The sequence below is a fragment of the Rhagoletis pomonella genome, unplaced genomic scaffold (genome assembly GCF_013731165.1).
Source record: "Rhagoletis pomonella isolate Grant_MI unplaced genomic scaffold, Rhpom_1.0 Rhpom_scaffold_00013, whole genome shotgun sequence".
NCBI lineage: Eukaryota > Metazoa > Arthropoda > Insecta > Diptera > Tephritidae > Rhagoletis > Rhagoletis pomonella.
The window spans coordinates 10,727,636-10,746,722 of NW_023458567.1; the positions used below are offsets into that span (position 1 = coordinate 10,727,636).

The 19,087-nt window shown below is 33.3% G+C and overlaps 1 protein-coding gene across 4 annotated transcripts in view; it reads left to right on the plus strand.

The window, feature by feature from the left end:
* The window catches only part of LOC118748764 (serine-rich adhesin for platelets), a 122,605-nt gene that overhangs the window by 30,416 nt on the left and 73,102 nt on the right, over positions 1-19,087 (plus strand). The window lies entirely within an intron of this gene.

A 19,087-nucleotide genomic window follows, 5' to 3' on the forward strand; every position in this document is an offset into this window, starting at 1 on the left:
ATGTACACGGTTTTTTGTTGGCATTTCGCCTTTGCCGTCCGCCCTGCATGCAAGCATACCCACGCATACTTATGTGTGTATATTTTCAGTATCTCTGTTATTTTATCTAATAGCCACAACTGTGCACTTTTGATATCGAAACCTATGCATTCTCATACTCCTTGCGCGTATAAGCCCACAGCTCTCGCCGCTCGCTTGTAATAATTAACCACAACGCGTGACTTGCTGCCCTGTACGCGAGCATCAGTTGCTGGTACGTAGTTTTCCAACAATTTAATCCATCGCCATAACCACCCACATAATTCCAACTGACTGACTGACCCTGTCTGTGGTGTTGCTGCCTCTTTTTCGACTCCCCATTTTCTGTCGCCCACCCACATATTCGCGCTACTTAGTTAATTTAATTTGATGCATTTTGTTTTACTTTTGGGTTGCATGTTGTATGTATGTAACTGTGGTTACCGATGACACCCTTGTTTTACAACAATAACTAGAAAAACGTCAACAGGCATATTAATGTCGTTCTACTTATCTATGCACATATGTAGGTACAGCCTCGTACATATGTGCAAAATACATTTTTTTTCATATTTTTGTTTTGCTTTTTGTTGTTGACCGCAAAAATAGCGCTGATTTACATGCGATTTTTGTTTTGCGTCAATTTTAGTATCGCGGTGGGTGTTTAAGTCACAGAAATAGAGAATGCTTGTGGAATTTTACGTGTTTTTACACTATATGTAAGGCTTATGGCAACGAATATGAAAATATTAAAATAAAACAGATGTTGGGCTGATAACAGTACCATTTCGTTAAGCGTAGTTCGCTGGTATTTAACCATTCACCGTCTTCTCTGTTAAATATAGTCCCCTTCCAAAATCTTTGACAATGGGGTGCTAAGCTCCAGCGCCATCTAACCAGAGGCTGGTATGCGTTAAAAACGTGCATTGATGAAAAGGTGAAGCGACTTCTCGCTTCTATAGTCCAATTTCGTGCCTAGTTTTTGAAATATCCCAAGTGAATTTCTGGTGAGTTCCTGACAATATTCCACGCTTTTGCAGAAAGTTTTCCTTGTATGTACTTCTTTTAATCTTTAGAGTGCTCTACTGTCCACCTGGGTAGCCTTCCTCTGACCTTACAAAATTTTAAAGAACCAGCACGGAAAAAACCTGGTTGAGATCGAGTACATCCTCCCCACTGGTAGTAAAAAAAGCTAAATCCTCGGTAAAATCCAAAAATCATCTCTTGCGTTTGTGTTTGATCTCCGCATATAGAGTACAGCGTAGTCGGATCGGACTCAATTAGAATACTGGTTTTCCTGTGCCTAGTCTCAATCCAAGCTTCCTCTAACAGTGTTGTATGGGATTCTACCTCGTCTTCGTAGCCATAGCCATCCGGTCTACTTTCTAGGCTGTTGGTTATCACAGAGTTATCTTAGCTGAAATTAAATGCATATAACTTTGTGCTATAACTTTGTTTTCTATCAGCTTGCCACCTTCGCCGCTATCAGCATAAAGTTCCACGTCTTGATTCCAAAAATAAAATTACTGGTCAGCAGCGGCTTCGGGATCAGAACAGCTTGATCTTGTTAAAGAATTATTTGCAGAATATTCATTAGTTCCATGGCCCCTGCTCGTAGGTTTTTTACTTATTTTTATTTCGTTTAATTTTACAAGTACCTTAGATACTCTATTTTATATTAATTCACACATTTTTTGAGTTCATTAAATGTTTTTTCTATACTTCGGGTATAAAATTCTTGTATTCCCTTAATGACTCCACATGACGTTCGTTACTCGAACGCTACTCGAACACGTCTACACATAACTAACCTCAAATCTTTGCGTTACATTCGACTAGTTTATAGTAGCCTTACACCACGACCTCACCACCCGGCCTTCGCACGCCTTCGCCAACCGGCTACAACAATAATAACAACAACAACCAACCAACCGGCGAACAATAAATACTCAACACAATGCAGCCACATGCAACAGGAAGCGGCAACAACTTTACATACCGTGTACCAATCAGTTGGGCAGTCAGTATATGTTGCTGCTTTGAGAGAGGAAGGTGCCCAACGAGTGACGATTTGAAATTAAACACCTCTGCTAACTACGCAAATAATTATGCCAACAACTTTGTGTACTATGTGCTCGTAAAAACAATTGCGTTGGTGTTGCTTTCATATTTTTTATTGTTGTTCTTCACAGGAACCCACATTTGCAATGAACTCTACGCCACATATGTAGTGTAACAAATAGTACAAAAAAGAAAAAATGCTGGTAATTGTTGTGTTGATCGTCAGTTGTACTTTACTCTTTGTTTGTTTCGTACATCAAAATTTGTTGGTTTCTGCAAATACTTGGTGAATTTGAGTGTATGACAGTTTGCAATAATTACAGCACTAATAGTGGCAACATACAAGCGCTAAAAAAAAAGAAAAAAGTGGAAAAAGAGGTAAAAAGCAATGTACGAATGGTTGGTTGAGTGTCATGTTTAGACATACATAGTAGAAAAAATAGAAAATGTGAAAAAGGGGGAGAAACAATGCTTGCTCTATTTCTGAGTCGCAAAGATGTTGTGTAATTGAGGTCCGTTGTTGTTGTTGTGGTTGTAGGAACAACACATTCTCTTATGTATGTAGGTACCTAAAGAAACTTTTCAACATGAAAAATCTTAAATTACCATTTGAACGGCAACAACAACAAAAAACTCGTATAACAGACTAAGACAAGTAATCACCAACAACGGTAAAGTGCGATTGAAAAGTGTAGAGGAATGAAGGGCGGTGGACATAGGTGCAGCAGCAGCAGCAACAACAACAACAACATCCACTGAGCACTTGTGCAAATACTTGTTCATAGATACATAAATATGTACATATGTAAAGCGTTGGGGGAGGGGTATGCAAAGCTATTTTTCTGTTTTTATTTCAGGCGGTATTTTTTTGGTGGTTGGTGGTTGTTGTTGTTATAGCGACTGGTAAACTCTACCGGTTAATGAGTGATTCTAGTGTTGCTAGTATTGCGCCAACGGGTATCGAGTATTTCATAAAAAAAAGCAAAAAAAAAGGCAAACGATTTAAGAAGAAAAACTACATGCCTCGAAAAGCCCCGAAAAATCTAGAAACAAAATACAAAGCCTGAAAAAGCTTCGAAAAAATCATAAAAGAAATATCCGCAAGCTACACAATATATGACCGGTCTAGAAAAGGCACCGATAAAATCTCGAAAATTCCGGAAAAATACGAGATAATGAGAAATCGCGAAGGTCCCCAAAAGTTCGGTGAAAATTTCGAAACAAATCCGAAGATTTACCAAACATTTATTTTTAAAAATAAAACACGAAGATTGGCGTTGTTTTGAAAAGATCGAAAAAGTCTTGGGATTGTTTCGAAAAGACCAAAAATTCCGAAAGGTTCCGCGAGAATTCCTTAAAAATTTCGAAAAAGCCAAACAATAACGAATCAGTTCATTTTAAAAATAAAACATAAAATAACGAACTCTCGACAAAATTCAGAATAGTTCCAGAAAAGTCCCGAAAAAGTCTTACAGAGTCCGAAAAAGTCCAATAAAAATCTCAAAAAGTCTCGAAAAAAACTGATTAATCTAAAAAGTTCCGAACAAATCTCAAAAACTCCAAGAAAATCCTGGCTACTCCGAAAAAGTTCCTACAAAATCTCGAAAGCCACAAAAAATCCCAAAACCTCTCAAGTGCATCTCGAAAACACCCAAAATTCACGCAGGACTTCATTTTAAAAATAAAACACCAACAATCTCCAAGTCTCGATAAAATCCCCAGAAGCCCCGAGAAATTTAGGTAATAAAATACGGAGTATCCACAAAGGTATTAAAAAATTTCTAACAGTCCCGAGAGAATCTCAAAGGGACCCAAAATCCGTCGAAACAAAAAAAGTCGAAAAGAAATATCCACAATAGCAACGAGAAAGGAAAAAAAATAAAATAAAATACAAAGAATCCAGAAAGAGAAGCAGTCCCGAGAAAAACCGAATAATCATGAAGCACTTTATTTTAAAAATAAAACACCAACAATCACATTTTAATAATAAGTCCCCGAAAAAATCCCGAAAAGCAAGAAACTCATTTATTAATTTTAAAAATAAAACACCAACAATCTCCAAGTCTCGATAAAATCCAAAAATTTAAAACATAAAATAGGAAGAATCCCGAAAAGTAAAAAAAGAAAATCCCGAAGAGACCCGAGACCATCCCGAAACCCCTTAAAAACCAAAAAGCAATTTACTTCTTCATTTTAAAAGTAAAAGACAACGAGTCGCGATGTCTCGAAAAATGAATCATTAAGAATCCATAAAATTTCCGAACGGTTCAAAAAGTTCCGAATAAACCTCGAAAGCCCAAAAATCCTGAAATGTTCCGAAAAAACACCGAAAAAATCTCGTTTGACCTATGGGATCTGTAGATCACAAATCGACGGCTGTAGGGCGTTGGCCTTGCAGATCTGCTTTTCTGAGTCTGACTTCTTGAAATCCGCACTTCAGATCCTAATGCCTTCTACGCCTTGGCTCTACTAGAAACTTTCCCATATTCGACCAGCAGTCTTCTATATAGCAAAGATCTACGCTTGATTTGCAGATTGTCCAAGACCTACGCCCACTTATTTATCCATCTTTAAGCCATCGTTTAGGATAGTAATATCATCATTTTCCGTCGGTAGGCCAGGAAATCAATTAGGGTATTGACATCCGTGATCGATTGAAACTTGGTCCGATCGAAAGAAATTAAAGTACAGCTCTCTCTCCTATACAATTGAATTGATAAATACATTTCGAACCGAATTTCATGCGATTGCGAATGCCGTGATTCCGACCCTGAAGCGGAAGTCGTAGAACTGGTGTTATATCGACTGCTTACGACTTAGCCTTTAGTTAATAATTTCCGGCAACCCAAATTGTTGCACACCACTGTATGCGAAAAAGGTTTACCGCTTTTGCGTGTATTCTATATCAAAAAGCCTCCACCGCATATCAACTTTGACCATCGCGATCGCTGCGCAACCAACCGAATACGGCGAGAGCGCCAAACGAAACGGCCTACTCTACTGTCAGTACATACATACATATCGACCAGAGATCTAGCATGTCATTGTCATATCTGTTGTTGCTGCTGTTGTTGTTATTATTATTGCCTCGACTACATGCAAACTAATTATTCTACCGAAATTATTTGTTATAACTGCCTAGCTGTAGTCATAAACTCTTCATATTTCTGCCACTTGTCACTCCACTTCACTTTTTACCAGTCTAATTTCATTTTACTGCTCTCCACTACCCTCACCTACATACGACTTTGCTTCTGCTGCTCCAAAGCTGTAGGCGCTGATTATTCCGCTATTTCGGTGGTGACTTTCTTGCTTCTTTTTCGCGTTCCTTATTTGCGGCTGTCACACTCACCTGATTTTGTTGATGAGTGCTCCTTTTTTTGTTTTTTTTTTTGTTTCCAACATAACACTACAGTAAATATTTTAGTTATATATTTTTTTATTTATTTGTTTGTCTTTACAATTTATCTCTTTAGCGCGCGACGCGCACGAGTTCCCAGCCAGGAAATTGAAAAAAAAGAAAAGCGAAATAACTTTTGGCATACACTTTGCACTGCGCCAATTTGGCTGTTGTCAACTTTTCTTCAGATTGAAGTAGAAAACGCTTTTATCTTATATCCCTTTGGTAATTTATTTGAGTAGTTTGTTGTTGCCTGAGGAGGAGCTGACAATTTTGTTATACTCGCACAGAATATTGTGTTCGGCACTTTGGTGATTTGCTACTCGTAACTTGCGGAAATTGAAGTGGAAAAGTTGCACAAAAAGCACTCGAAATAATTGAAAGGAAATGCGAGATAAACAAGAAACTTTTCTTCTTGGAAAAAATTTTATTCGGATTTATGTTAAATTTTATTAAAGTACACCAAATTGGATTAGATGTAGAGGAGGTTACCTAGTTACCACGACCGAGAACGATCTATTAGGACATACTACCACTATTTTGTTATGGGTATTCTCAATGAGCCTTCCCTCAACCGTTCGCCAACGACCTAGTTTCCTTCGATTTGGTTTTTTTTAAGTTATTTTATTATATTTTAAATATTTGTATTTAGGGGTATTCATCTAATGTCGCGAACCGCCCATAAACGTGATAAAATTATAAATTTGTATGGAATTCATAATTGTATCACGTTATATGAATACCCCTTTTATTTTAATATCTTTTATTTTTTATTATTTTTGGTTTTAATTTTTTTAATTTATTTATTGTTTTATTTGATTCATTATTTATAGATATTTTTTTTGCATTATTTTTAAAGGCATGGCAGGGTTAATATTTTGGATGAATTTTACTTGGCTTACCATCTCATACACCTTTGCAATACTTATTGCACCCTATTACAAGTAATTAATTCGCACAGCAATTTGACCTATTGCGAACTTCTGGAAAATTTTTAATTTTTTACTTTTATTTTGTTGCTAATTTTTTATATTTACTATTTTTTTATTTTAGTTATTGTTATTTTTTAAAATTTTTAAGTTTTCTTGTTTTCTTGAAATTTTTTTATTTTATATAATGTGTATTTTAATAGAATATTCAATTTCGAAAAGGACACATTTCGCTTAATTTGACAATTATATTTTTTTCATATCAATGTAATCTAAAGGCTTCTCTGTATTTATTAAGCTCAAAAAGGGTATTCACATCTTTGTATCAATTCTACTGTCGACGTCATGACGAGTAGCGAATATTTTTGAAAAAGTCTCATTTCTAGGAGAAATGATTAGTAAATTTCTTTTCCTAATTACTTTAAATTTTCGGAAATGTGTCCTTGTCGAAATCGTATATTTAATTTCTATTTAAATTTAACACTTTTTTTCCAAATTTTTTTAAATTCATAACTTTTTAAAATAATTTTATTGATTCAGTATTTTTGAATTAAATTTTTAATTTTTTTGTTATTTAATTTACTTGTTTAAATAACAAATAAATTATTGAATTACATAATTCGTTTTTTTGTCATATTTGTGTTTCAAATTGTCACAAAAAAAATACTAATATTAGTTTTTAATTTTATATTTAGGTTTTGTTTTTTAATTTCTTTTTTTTTTGTTTTAATTCTTAAAATTTGCTTTTATTTTTTTTAATTTTTATTTAACTACATAAGTAAATACTTTTTTATATTTTTATTTTTTTTGTATTTTTTAATTAATATTTTGTATGTAATATATATTTTTTCATTTAATTTTTTAATTTTAATTTTGTTTTTAATTTTAAAATGTTTTTCAAAGTTTTTATATATTATTTCATATTTTAGCTTGCTTGAGTCTCTACTCGCATTTCTTCCTTTAATGTAGTAATTTTAGTGTTATTAGAATTGGTTTAACAGACTTCAAAAAGAAGGAGGTGATCAATAAGTGGAATATTTTTTTTATGTATGTTACCAGATAACTTTGGATCACGTGAATCGTTTTCGATAATTGTTCTTTTATCGGAAAGGTTGTACCTCAAGGGTTAGTTTAGTTTCGATCACTTGATCATCAAGAAAGTTACGGCTATCCTAAATTTTTATATGATCATTGAAGTGGGTTATTTTTGTTGCTCAAAAATTACTTGTTAATTTTTCATTTTTTATTTCTTTTCTATATTCAGCATGAAAAATCTTATCCAATCATCTGACTCTCTTTTAAAACAAAAAATGGCCATAATTCTTTAATACCACCACCGGTCCACCCACAATAAGCCTCTGTCTGCTCAGCACAGCTTAGTGGCTGACTAAGCGCGACTCTATTCACCTCTACTCGCTTCTCTCCATCATTCGCTCCAGTTGAGTTATTAATTTTGTGTCATGCTCATTTGACATGCTGCCTGCCGTTGCTATAATTCTGTATTTAAATGAGTTTTTTCTTGTTGTTGCTTTATCCGTTTTTTTTTATACATTTATCTTTTTTGATTTTTTCCCCACCACACTGACGCTTTCCGTTAATTTCGTGTGCCAACCAAGATTCAGTACGATTCTAAAATCAAAAGAGCGTGCGCGCATATACTTACTTATAGAATTTTGATAATAAAAATTTTCGTCTATCAGAATTATATATATCGTTTTTCGTATTGTTTTTCTTGTTTTTGTGCGTATAATTACTATTTATTATCTATTGTTTGTTAAACTTATTAATAATCTGTGGTGTTGTGTTACGTGACATAAAGCGGAGCTCGAAAACACCTGTGCATAAAAAAAATTATAAAAGTGTCGAATGCCAATTTTACGTAAGTGTGTGTGTGCATTTTTTGCTTGTGCTGTACATACGTACATACATAGTTTTTCTTAAATTATCTTTCAATATTTTTTCCCAAGCTTCTGCAACCTCGTTAGTCGATCACGTGCGGATTACTGTATCTTTTTTTATTTCTTGTGCGCCAAGAAAAAAAATAATACTAAAAAACTTATAATTATTTATTAGCGAAAAATTTTAAATTGGGTCAATGTCTCTTCAGATGTTGTATTTGCTGTCGCCACTGCTGTTGCTGCTGCTACCGTTTCAAGCCGTTACTCTCTACTTTATTGTTACTTCTGCTGCTGCTGCTGCTATGTATTTCCTATTGTTGCTGATTTATTAATTGTTTATGCACATTTTTCATCGCCTACTACGCTTGCACATCTTCCGCTCATATAACGAAAAGCAAAAAGCGCAAAAAGTTGCTCTTGCTTTTTCTATGGTTGTATGTCTACTCCTTTTTTTTAATCGCAAATGTGCGCTATAAATTTTATTGTCTGCCAACTTCGCTACTTCTATTTTTCTTTTTGCAAAGCTTGCCTACTTTTCATGAGACTTTTCTTTTGACTTTCATTGTTGCAATTGTTTGCTATTGTGTTTACTTGTCATTATATGGGCACTTGTTTGCAATTTTTTTCTATTATTTACTAGCATTTATTAGTAGCATTGTATGTAGTTGTTGTGCTCATTTAATGTCATTCATCTCTAAAATATTATTCTTTTTTAATATGTATGAAAAAGATTCACTCACTCCACTTGTAAATATTTTCTTCGGCCATAAGTACGCGCTGGTAGACACCCTTTTAAGGCAAACAACAGACGGCATAGAAGAAAAAATAGTTAATAACAAAACCCAGCCATTACTTTCTCCAATCAACCTCAGAGCTTTACTGACTAGCTAGCTAAATATTGCGTGAGATAATTGAAATGAAAATAGTTGAAGTGAATCTTTACTAAATAATTACCTGTGATTGACATACAAAATTTTAAAACTTTATTCTGCCTTTATTACGCCTTCTTTAGCACTATTTTCCATTGCCTCTGGCAGTACTTGATTAGGCAGCATAGTTTGCCTTTTTTGGTTGTGTGACTTTTAATCGTCAAACAAAATAAAAAAATCCTGCAATGCGACCGCCGTCGGACTTATATTTTAGTATTTGCTATAGTAATGATATATAGATAATTCGGAGAGGTCTCGCATCGTGTTTATTTTTTCCCATATGAATTACACGTAAGAAAATGAGTTATTCTCTTTTGAGATCAATATAATTTACTAGGATTAATCAAAATGTTCAAAACTATTATTATTAGCATGCTAAGATTCCTTCAATTCAAAAACAAATTTTTTTGGTAATTACTAGATTTGACCCAAACAGCGCAAGCGATTAAAAAAGAATAATTTCGGAATTTAAAGAAAAAGTGGTTGGAATTAAAGATTTCGATTTATTAAGGGCTTAATAAAATGGTAGACAGATGGCTATGCTTATTTGCATTAGAAATCTTTATTTACATTATCTCGTGAATTATCCCCATACAAATTCGCATTAACTCGCCCTAAATGCACAAAATTAATCTGCATTTAAACTGACAATTTTGCTGTTGCGATGGTGATTGGCGTTGATTTGTGGCGAAAAAGAACCAAAAATTATTCAATATCAGCTGTCTAAATTCACAATTTTGCCGCCTGTCAGGGTTAAATTTTAATTTCCATTTTCTTAATTCAAATTAACCCTGTTCGCCTGTACACCATTTTATAAAACTATATACTCTGTATTTGTTTTTAATTAAAATATAAAAAAATAAAAAGTAGAAAAAATAAATTTTGCAAATATATAAAGCAAAAAATTAAATAAAAAATAAATATAAAATATAAATAAAATCATAAAAACATACATATACATTAAGATAAAAATGCTAAAATTTAATAAAACTGTTTTTATTTTTCCATTTTCTTATTTGTTCAAGCTCCTAATTCGGGTTAATAGTAACTAAATTATATGCATATCATGGTCCTCTGAAATAACGACGCAGTTCAAAATTAAAAAAATCCATTATTACCGAACAGTTGCACAATCTCTAATCCTTACTAACCCTTTATTACTGCTTTGTTTTGAATTTCATGGTTTTTCCAGAAGACCAGCTACATGCAGTTTCGAAATGCCTTATAAATTGAAAATTTTAATAAAAACATTACCTTACAATACTTTATGAATTTTTTGGCATATGTAGTTGCAAAGTTAAAAAATAATTTTGTTTTAATTATTTTAATGTTTTATAATTTGAATTGTATCCATATTTCAAAGACGAAAGATAGATTATCAGCCTTATCATGAGTTTCATTTTCCCCGAACCGGTTCACTTTTCGTTTCCGTATATTCGCTTCGGGCGTATGAAACAATTTCGGGACAAATTTTTATTCGGACGAAACCCGCGATACGGCTGTATATTTATCTACCTGTCACCATGAATTTCATATGTTCAGTTTTCAAATTACCAAAAATTTATTTTCTGGTTTTAAAATACCAGTAAACTATGGTCAGTTTTTAAATGGCTGAAAATTTCTGAAAGTTTTCCAATTACCAAAAAATTATGTCCACTTGAAATTACCAAAATGGTGCTAGTACCTTTAATAAGTATGTAGGCTTATAATTTTATATCTGAAAATCCCGAAATTTATTGGTAAATTTTTTTGTATGAAAAAAGAAAAATAGATAAATTTTCTTCACTTAAAAAAAAGTAATCTTTTAATTTCTTGCATGTGAGTTGTTCACAAATAAATCAAAAGCGGTGTCACAAAATGAAATAAGAATTTTTTTGTTTACAAAAAATTCCAAACAATAAACAATTCCTTAAATTTTCTGCTTCAAGTAACTATGTATTAAAAATCTGATCTATCTAATCTAAAATTTAAAATTTGTGCTTATTTATCTTAATTTAAAAACCATCGCCCTTAGTAAAAAAATCGCAGTTCAACAAATTGCATATAATTGCTCATTGCAGCTAAATTTCTCGTACAACAGATTTTCTCGAAGCAAAAATAAAATGATATACATACATACACATGTAAAAATCAATACCACCGACCTGTGGACACCGAAAGTAGCAAAACCAGCGCAAGATTGCAACAAAGGTAAAAAAACGTGCGATTTGGAAAAGTTGTTTTTAAAAATAAATGAAAAAGTAAATTGAAAAGAAATCTTTAAGAAATTGCCGGCAATTAGTAAACGATTAGTAAACTTTTTTTTTTTTTGGAACTGCATGAGTTGCATTTTGGGTTTGTTTGTGTTCAGTTAATTTGAAGGTGATTAATTAGCTAAATTCCATGCCTTCAATTTTGAGCGAGCACTCTATTATTTGGACACACTTTCAAAAAAAAATTAAAATGAAGAAAAAGCACATGAAAATGACCAGCTTATCACAAACATTCAGCGTCAGCATTTACTTTTATGTTTTGCAGCTTTTACTCCTTTTTTTACACCCTCGTCATGTGCCACTCATTAGCATGCCTACCTCTGGCGGCTTTCAATTTCATTGCGTTCCTGTCGTTTCATTTGTTCACATGTATTAAAAAGAAGAGGTTCACGTGTGGTCTCTTACCACACTCACTGCGTCACTGGGTCAACTGGTACAGATGCCACATATTCTTGGCTGCCTCTGATTAAGCGGAAATTCAATACTAAATCATGCTGTGCATAAATTTACTTAGGCGTCATCGTTGCCCAATTATGTACCGTTATAAAGCATTCAACGGAGTACAGCGTTAAAACAGCTGTGCGTCAGTCGTGTTGTGAGTGTGTGTCGTTTTTATCTCACACGTTTCGAATGTCAACAACGGTAATCGCCTTCATTGCTGGTATAAATTTGGTAATGTGATGGTCAAGACGTGTTTAAATTTTATTTTTATTTCTGCTTTATTTTTAATTTTTTCTTTTTTTTTTTGTAATGCGGAACTGCTTGCTATGCGTCACCTATCGCATGCGTGGCGGAAATCGAATGCTGCGGGAGTGAAACGACAACTTATTACTTCACTTTTTCTTAGCCAGCACCCAAGGGACTTTCAATTAACGATTTATTACAGTTTTGGGGGGCATGGGGGGGGGGGGGGGGCGGGCAAGGGTGTTAGTGAAAGTGAAAACTATTAAAAAGTCTTGCAAGTGTTATCATTGCCATCTTTATTTATCGATAAATTAGTTAGCTTACGTAGTGTGTAGGCTTTATGTACTGCGTCATCTGTTTTGAAAAGAACGAGAATATACAAAACATTTTAAGCATTTCTTCCAGCCTAGCTGGTGCCTTAATTAAGTCGTCAGCTATAGTTTATTTCTTCGTGAGATTGTTTGTGTGTAAATGTGTAACATGTTTATGTGCGTCTCAAAAGTTAACCTACGTTGCCTAACCATATTTGGCAAGAAGGTTAAAAAATTTCAAGCTTAGATCATCAATGACCCATTTTAGGAAAATTGTAAATAAAAATTATTTTTAGATTTTGAAATCCAAAAGACTGCTATTTTCAGAGGTGACCATTTTTCATTTTCATGTCGAAATTCTATATACGTGCCTCTAAATTCGTAAATCGCAAAATTTTCAAATCGCAAAACTCAACAGTAACTAATTCTAAACAGGAGCCCGGCTAATAATGAAAATTTGTCGTAGCGCTTTTTCGTATGTATCACTAAAATCCTCTCTCATTCTAGAACAGCATTGTAGCATTTGTAAAATGTTGACTTCAATTGTTTTGCGCAAAAAATATCGATTATTTTTGCATTTTAATTTAAAAGCAAACAAATTTGCCAAGTTTTTTAATTTCGGGATATTCTAGACATTTTTTGCGAAATTTCGAAATTTTGTTTTGGACCTTTTAAGAGTTTTTCCGGACCTTTCGCGTTTTTTTTCCTTTTTCAGAAACTTGATATCTTTCAAGGACCGTCAGAACCTTTCGGAATTTTTCCGAAACCATTTGAATTTTTTCCGAAGCCTTTCGGAAATTTTCCAAAACCTTTCGGAATTTTCTTAGGACCCTTAGAAATTTGTCGGGATTTTAAGGTCCTTGTTAAATTGTGTTTAGTCCTTTTGGTATGTTTTCAGATCCTTTCGCGATTTTTCCAAACCTTAGCAGATTTTCCTCTCGTTTTTTGCAAGTTTCTGTGATAACCTTAGTATATTTTTAGGACCTTTTAGATTTTATTAAAACCCTTCCGGACCTTTTCCGTCTTTTCTAGCCCTTTGACGAGTTGTGCGAAACCTTTCGTGATTTAGTTATATCTTCGAGTTTTATTCGAGACCTTTCGAGAATTTTCGCAACCATTCGGGATTTTTTGAAAATTGTTGAGACTTTCGAGATTATTCCTTTCCCTTTGGGTATTTTTCTAGTATTTCGGGGTTTTTCGGAACTGTATAAGATTTTTTCAGAGCCTTTCGTTATTTTTCGACAGGTTTCAGAGTTTCTATGGGACTTTTGGACATTATTTAAGGATCTTTCGAGAATTGTCTCTACTTTTTGTGTTTTTTTTTCAGATTTTTCGGAGCCTTTCGAGTTTTTTCAGAATTTTTTCGAGATCCTTCGCTATTTTTCGGAACCTTTCACAATTTTTCCCTTATCGAGATTTTGGAAGTGCTCTCCGCCCGACTCTCTGTGTTTTCCTGTATTTTTCAGAAGTTATAAGGCAGAACGGGACTCGTTTTTTATGTGTGAAAACTTTCGAGTCTTATGGGGTTTTTTCTGTACTTTTCGAAAGTTTTGGGGGACAATCGAAATTTTTTTAAAAACCTCTCGGGACGACTCTTGAGTGTTTGTGACATTTCGAGTTTATTTAAAGACCTTACGTGAACTTTCGGAACTTTTCGTGTTTTCATCATAATTTGCTAGAATCTTCGGAAGTTTCCAAGACCTTCCAGTATTTTCAGTACTTTCGGGCACAACGGGGTATATCCAAGGTTTTTCGTTACCTATCAGGAATTTTCGAGATTTCGATCGAATTTTGTCGGTGCTTCAATAACTTTTTTGGGGACTATTCGAAATTCTTTAAAGGATACTACATCAAAAGTTTGTATTTCTTCATGATTTTCCGAGAATTTCCGCATTTAAATCTTAATTTGCTTTTTATGAATGCCTAAATATTTAAAGGCAACAATTGAGGCCATGAGGGCCAGATATGAGAAAGAAGGATCTTTAAAAAATAAACGCGGTTATTTAGTAAAAAGTTCATTGCACCTACGTGATGCTACATATTTTAGTAAAAGAATACTGAAAAGGCGTGCCTCGCGCTATTGCCGTTTCGATTCTAGTATCTAATGTATTTTAAGGTGCACCTCAAATTCTTTTTAAATGCCAGTTAGGCTACTCTGGCCCTCATGGCCTCATTGTTGGCTACTTTTTGTTCAAAAAAAAAAAATTTATAAAATTTGCGTAAAAATGAAAGGAAAAAATTTTTGATATTTATTTACAATTTAATTTTTCTTTTTTAAATGCATACTCCGTGCGGTCTCTAATATCTTTGTAAAGATTGCTTAAACGAAGGACGTCTGTATTCGATAGAGATTCACCTCCCCTTTTTTCTATAATAAAACGAATTATAATTAAACGACTTGGGGAAGTAAGCAAGGAAAAAAAATTAAAAAAAAAAAATTAAAATTAAAATTAAAAATTAAAGGAAAAAATTTTTGATATTTATTTTCAAATTTAATTTTTCTTTTTTAAATGCATACTCCGTGCGGTCTCTAATATCTTTGTAAAGATTGCTTAGACGAAGGACGTCTGTATTCGATAGAGATTCACCTCCCCTTTTTTCTATAATAAAACGAATTATAATTAAACGACTTGGGGAAGTAAGCAAGGAAAAAAAATTTTCAGCGCAAAGCTAAAATCAGTGTTTATTTTACCATTTTTTCTAAAATTTCCTACTTAAAAAAATTTTTAAATAATTATGTTATCAGAATATTAAAAGAAGCCTTAGTGCCGTTTTCTCATGTAGGTTTTGAAATTTACCTGCCCTTTAAATACATTTTTTTTAACAAACTTTTTGTTTAGCGAAAACACTTGAAAAAACTTGAGAAAACGGACCTTAACGAGAAATCCCCTAACTTCCGTAGTAAATTTATTACTACTTTTGTAAAAATTCATCGCAATTTTTTCAATGCCAAATACAACGAACTTTCACAGTTGATTAGGGCAATCTGTTCAGCGAATTTTTATTTACGTAGTGCAAAGCTTGCCACTTTTTTATGACGTTGACGGACGAGCGGAGTGGAAGAAGTAATGAAAAACGAAAAATGAAAAATTAATAAAGACGATATACATATGTATGTATGTATGTGCAATCAAAATATTCGTTAGAATGAAAGTTGATTACTTGAAATGTGATAAAAATACGAATTGATAAAAACCGATAGCAACTCAATGTAAATACATTTTCATATTTCTGGTAGAAGTAGTAAAAGTACCCGCTTTCACACTATCTTACAATATTTATTATCTCCCCTTTGATTATGAAATATTTTGGTGCAGCGATAGCGTAGTTGCATAAGATAAGAATTTTTTACTTAGACATTCAAATTTTGTATTGAGTGCTAATTAAAAAAAAAATAATCATAATGCCATTAAGTTATATTATGTTTTTACTAGCGTAGGCGGCGAACTTCGTATCGCCCAAAATTATTTTTTTGTTGAAAAATTTTGGTACCACACTTTCACCAACTATTCACTTATCGACTTCCAGTGGCACATTTATCTGCACTTAATATGGTTTTGTGGTCATCAGAGGGCATATCTTCCATTGCCATTTAAAATAACCTAACAAAGATCTAGCGTTTCATAGCACAGTTGATCGCACAACGCTTACCAATTTCCATATTAGCGTTGCCAACGAAAAAAATTTGGAAAACTTTTTGCTCTCCATTCACTGTCTGGAACAATAATCTGGTTCGATGGTGAATCTGTATTGCATAGTTGGTGGCATGTTCGAAATGCGTGAATATCGTTGGTCCACATAAATCCAGTATACATAAACTTATTTGAGACGAAATACCTGAACTGCCTAATTATTGCATTTGTGGCCATTCATCAAGAATTGTCCTTATTATGAGAAATCGCAATAAAACAATGAGCTAAGGGGTTCTGATGGTTGATTTAACTGTAGTAACTTTACTTTTTTAGCCCCTGCAAATCTCAATCTTGTTGTCTCCGAATGAAAGTTTTGCTCATTGTGAAGTTAGCGATGCAATTTTCTGGACCAATCGTAAGTTCGATATACTCAATGGTGCGGCATGTCGAAGAAATTGGCATTCATGGTACTTCTTCTCACTTAACAATGCAGATCGGGATTTCGCTTTTGTTTCAGTTGTTAATGAGCTGCCTCCTCCTGAGTTCGTCCTGCATGAATTCACGATGCGTGCACTCAAAGCTGAACACTGAAAGTAAAATGTCAAAGAATTCAAACTGTCTTCGAAGCAATCGAACCATATTCGCAAAAGAATATTCTCATTCAGCCTTATTTATCGTGAGCTTCACCCGAAAACAAATTCGCCCGAAATTTTTGCATCCGCCCGTAGTGCATACACGGAAACGAAAGGTGAATCATAATAAGGCTGATATTTTTATTTTAATCAAAATTTTTATTTTAATCAAATAATAAATTGTTCAAATCCAGCGATTGTAAATGGAACCATTAAGTAATAATTTACAACGCACTCTAACCTAATCTAATAACTCTGTTTAGCATTGATACAATTTTGAATCCGGACAACCATTTCATTTGTAATATTACTATCAAAATTATGGAAATAACAAAAAAAAATCGTATACAAAATCTATGGAAAATCAACTTATCCTGAATTTCCTATGCGGAAATTTTTTCAATTTTCCTTGGGAAGTGACAAACACAACAAAAAAGACATTCTGGAGCTAAGCTCGTATTACTTTGTTTTATTATGTATATAGAGTTTTAAATTTTTGGCAACCCTGTTAAAAATTATTAATTCTGGTTAAGAGTGCATTTAAATGCCTGAATGCGTTGCAATATTTTACTCGATATATGTATAAGTCACTAAGATTTTAAGCGAATGGCAACCCTATTAAAAAGTTTTTATTTTTTACCTCGACGAGTGAAGCTGTTCTTCAAAATGGTGTTTCAATCATTCAATTTGATGGAGTATTATGGAAGATATGGCGCTTTATTTGCCGGATACAGTGCATTCAGCCTTTTAAACCCCTTTTTTTAATAAATGACTAAATTTGAACAACGTGACTATTTTTCGCATTCAAAATGAGATATCATTCATTAAATTTGCTAAAATAGTAAAGGAGATATAGTTTGGTAACAGAAAAATACTTTTTAGAAATAAGTATATGTATAGATTTCAATGTTTTGGTGGAATTACATATCTATTAACTTCAATAAGACATTGATTTACTGTAATATTTGCTTACATTTTCATTACGGACAGTTGGCAATCAAAGTTTTGATTATCTCCAAGTTTGCTTTGCAATCGCACGTTTGTTGATTAAAATTTGTGTTGTTCGAAGGTCACTTTCATTCAAGGTTATAATAAACAGCTTGTAACTATTAGCTGCTGATTTTTAAAAACCAAAACAGCTGTTTGCGTACGAAAAGTCTGAAATCGAAATTTCGAAATATAAACCAGTGTGGACAGCGTTGTAAACACAGCTTTTTATATGCATTAAAATACGCTTTTATAAATTAAAGTGGCAATTATGAGCGATCAATAGCTTTTAGACAGCTGTAAACATGCATACGCCTGCCAGCCTTTCATTCCATCCGCGCACATATTTTAATGTCACTATACAAAAGACCAGCACAAATATGGTGAGTTTTTTTTTGTGTCGCTTTAATTCATAGCAATTGATGATGACACTGACCTGTCACACTACAGTGCACAGCGAATACCATCCACATGCATACGCGCTCTACATTTGTGTTATTTTTTAAAGGTTTATACACCCCATAGATGTACGCAATTTGCTACATACTCGTATTTTGTTTTTCCATTTGGCATATTTCACCACCCCATACAATAGTTAGTGGCTAGTATCTGGTATCTGGATCGGCGTTTAGCTATTGTTATGTTATTGGATTGTGGAATATATACGTCTTCACCGCAGCTAGTCAAGTCAAACAGCTGTCCTCTTGTACAGGGTTGATTAGTAAACTACTACACTCTGCTGGCTGCCGTCGCTTTGTTTGCCCCTTTATTGATTTGAGCGACACAAAAGCAACTTGTTAAAAGGTTGATTGAAGAGCAATGAAATAAATTATGAATATTTGTAATGTAAAAATAGCAGAAATATGAATCAGCTTCTGTGGGTTGGTATTCATAAGCATATGTACATACGTACAACTGTATATCTATATGTTTATATTGTCGCGTTTCGAAGTCAGTTACTGTCACTTTGACGCACGATACGCAATTACGCTCAGTTGAACAATTTTAAGACCGCCACATATTAACAAATTTTGACTATTTATTTTCATATTACTTTAATTTAAATTATTTTCTTATAAAGATATAGGTCAAACACCATACAAATCCACATATCAAACTTTGTGCAAAAATTATAAAAAATCAGCAAATTTTCACCAATATTTTAAACATTTTTTTTAAATTTTTGTAAAAGTTTTGCGTATGCAGTTTTATAGCCCCTGCAAATTTGGTATGATAAAGTGCGAATTTCATATGGCTACAAAATACCGTTGATTTTTGGCAATTTTTTTTTTTGTTGGCGGTGTCACTCATTTTCTTCCATACAAAGTATGTACATATATTCGACTGTTTTATA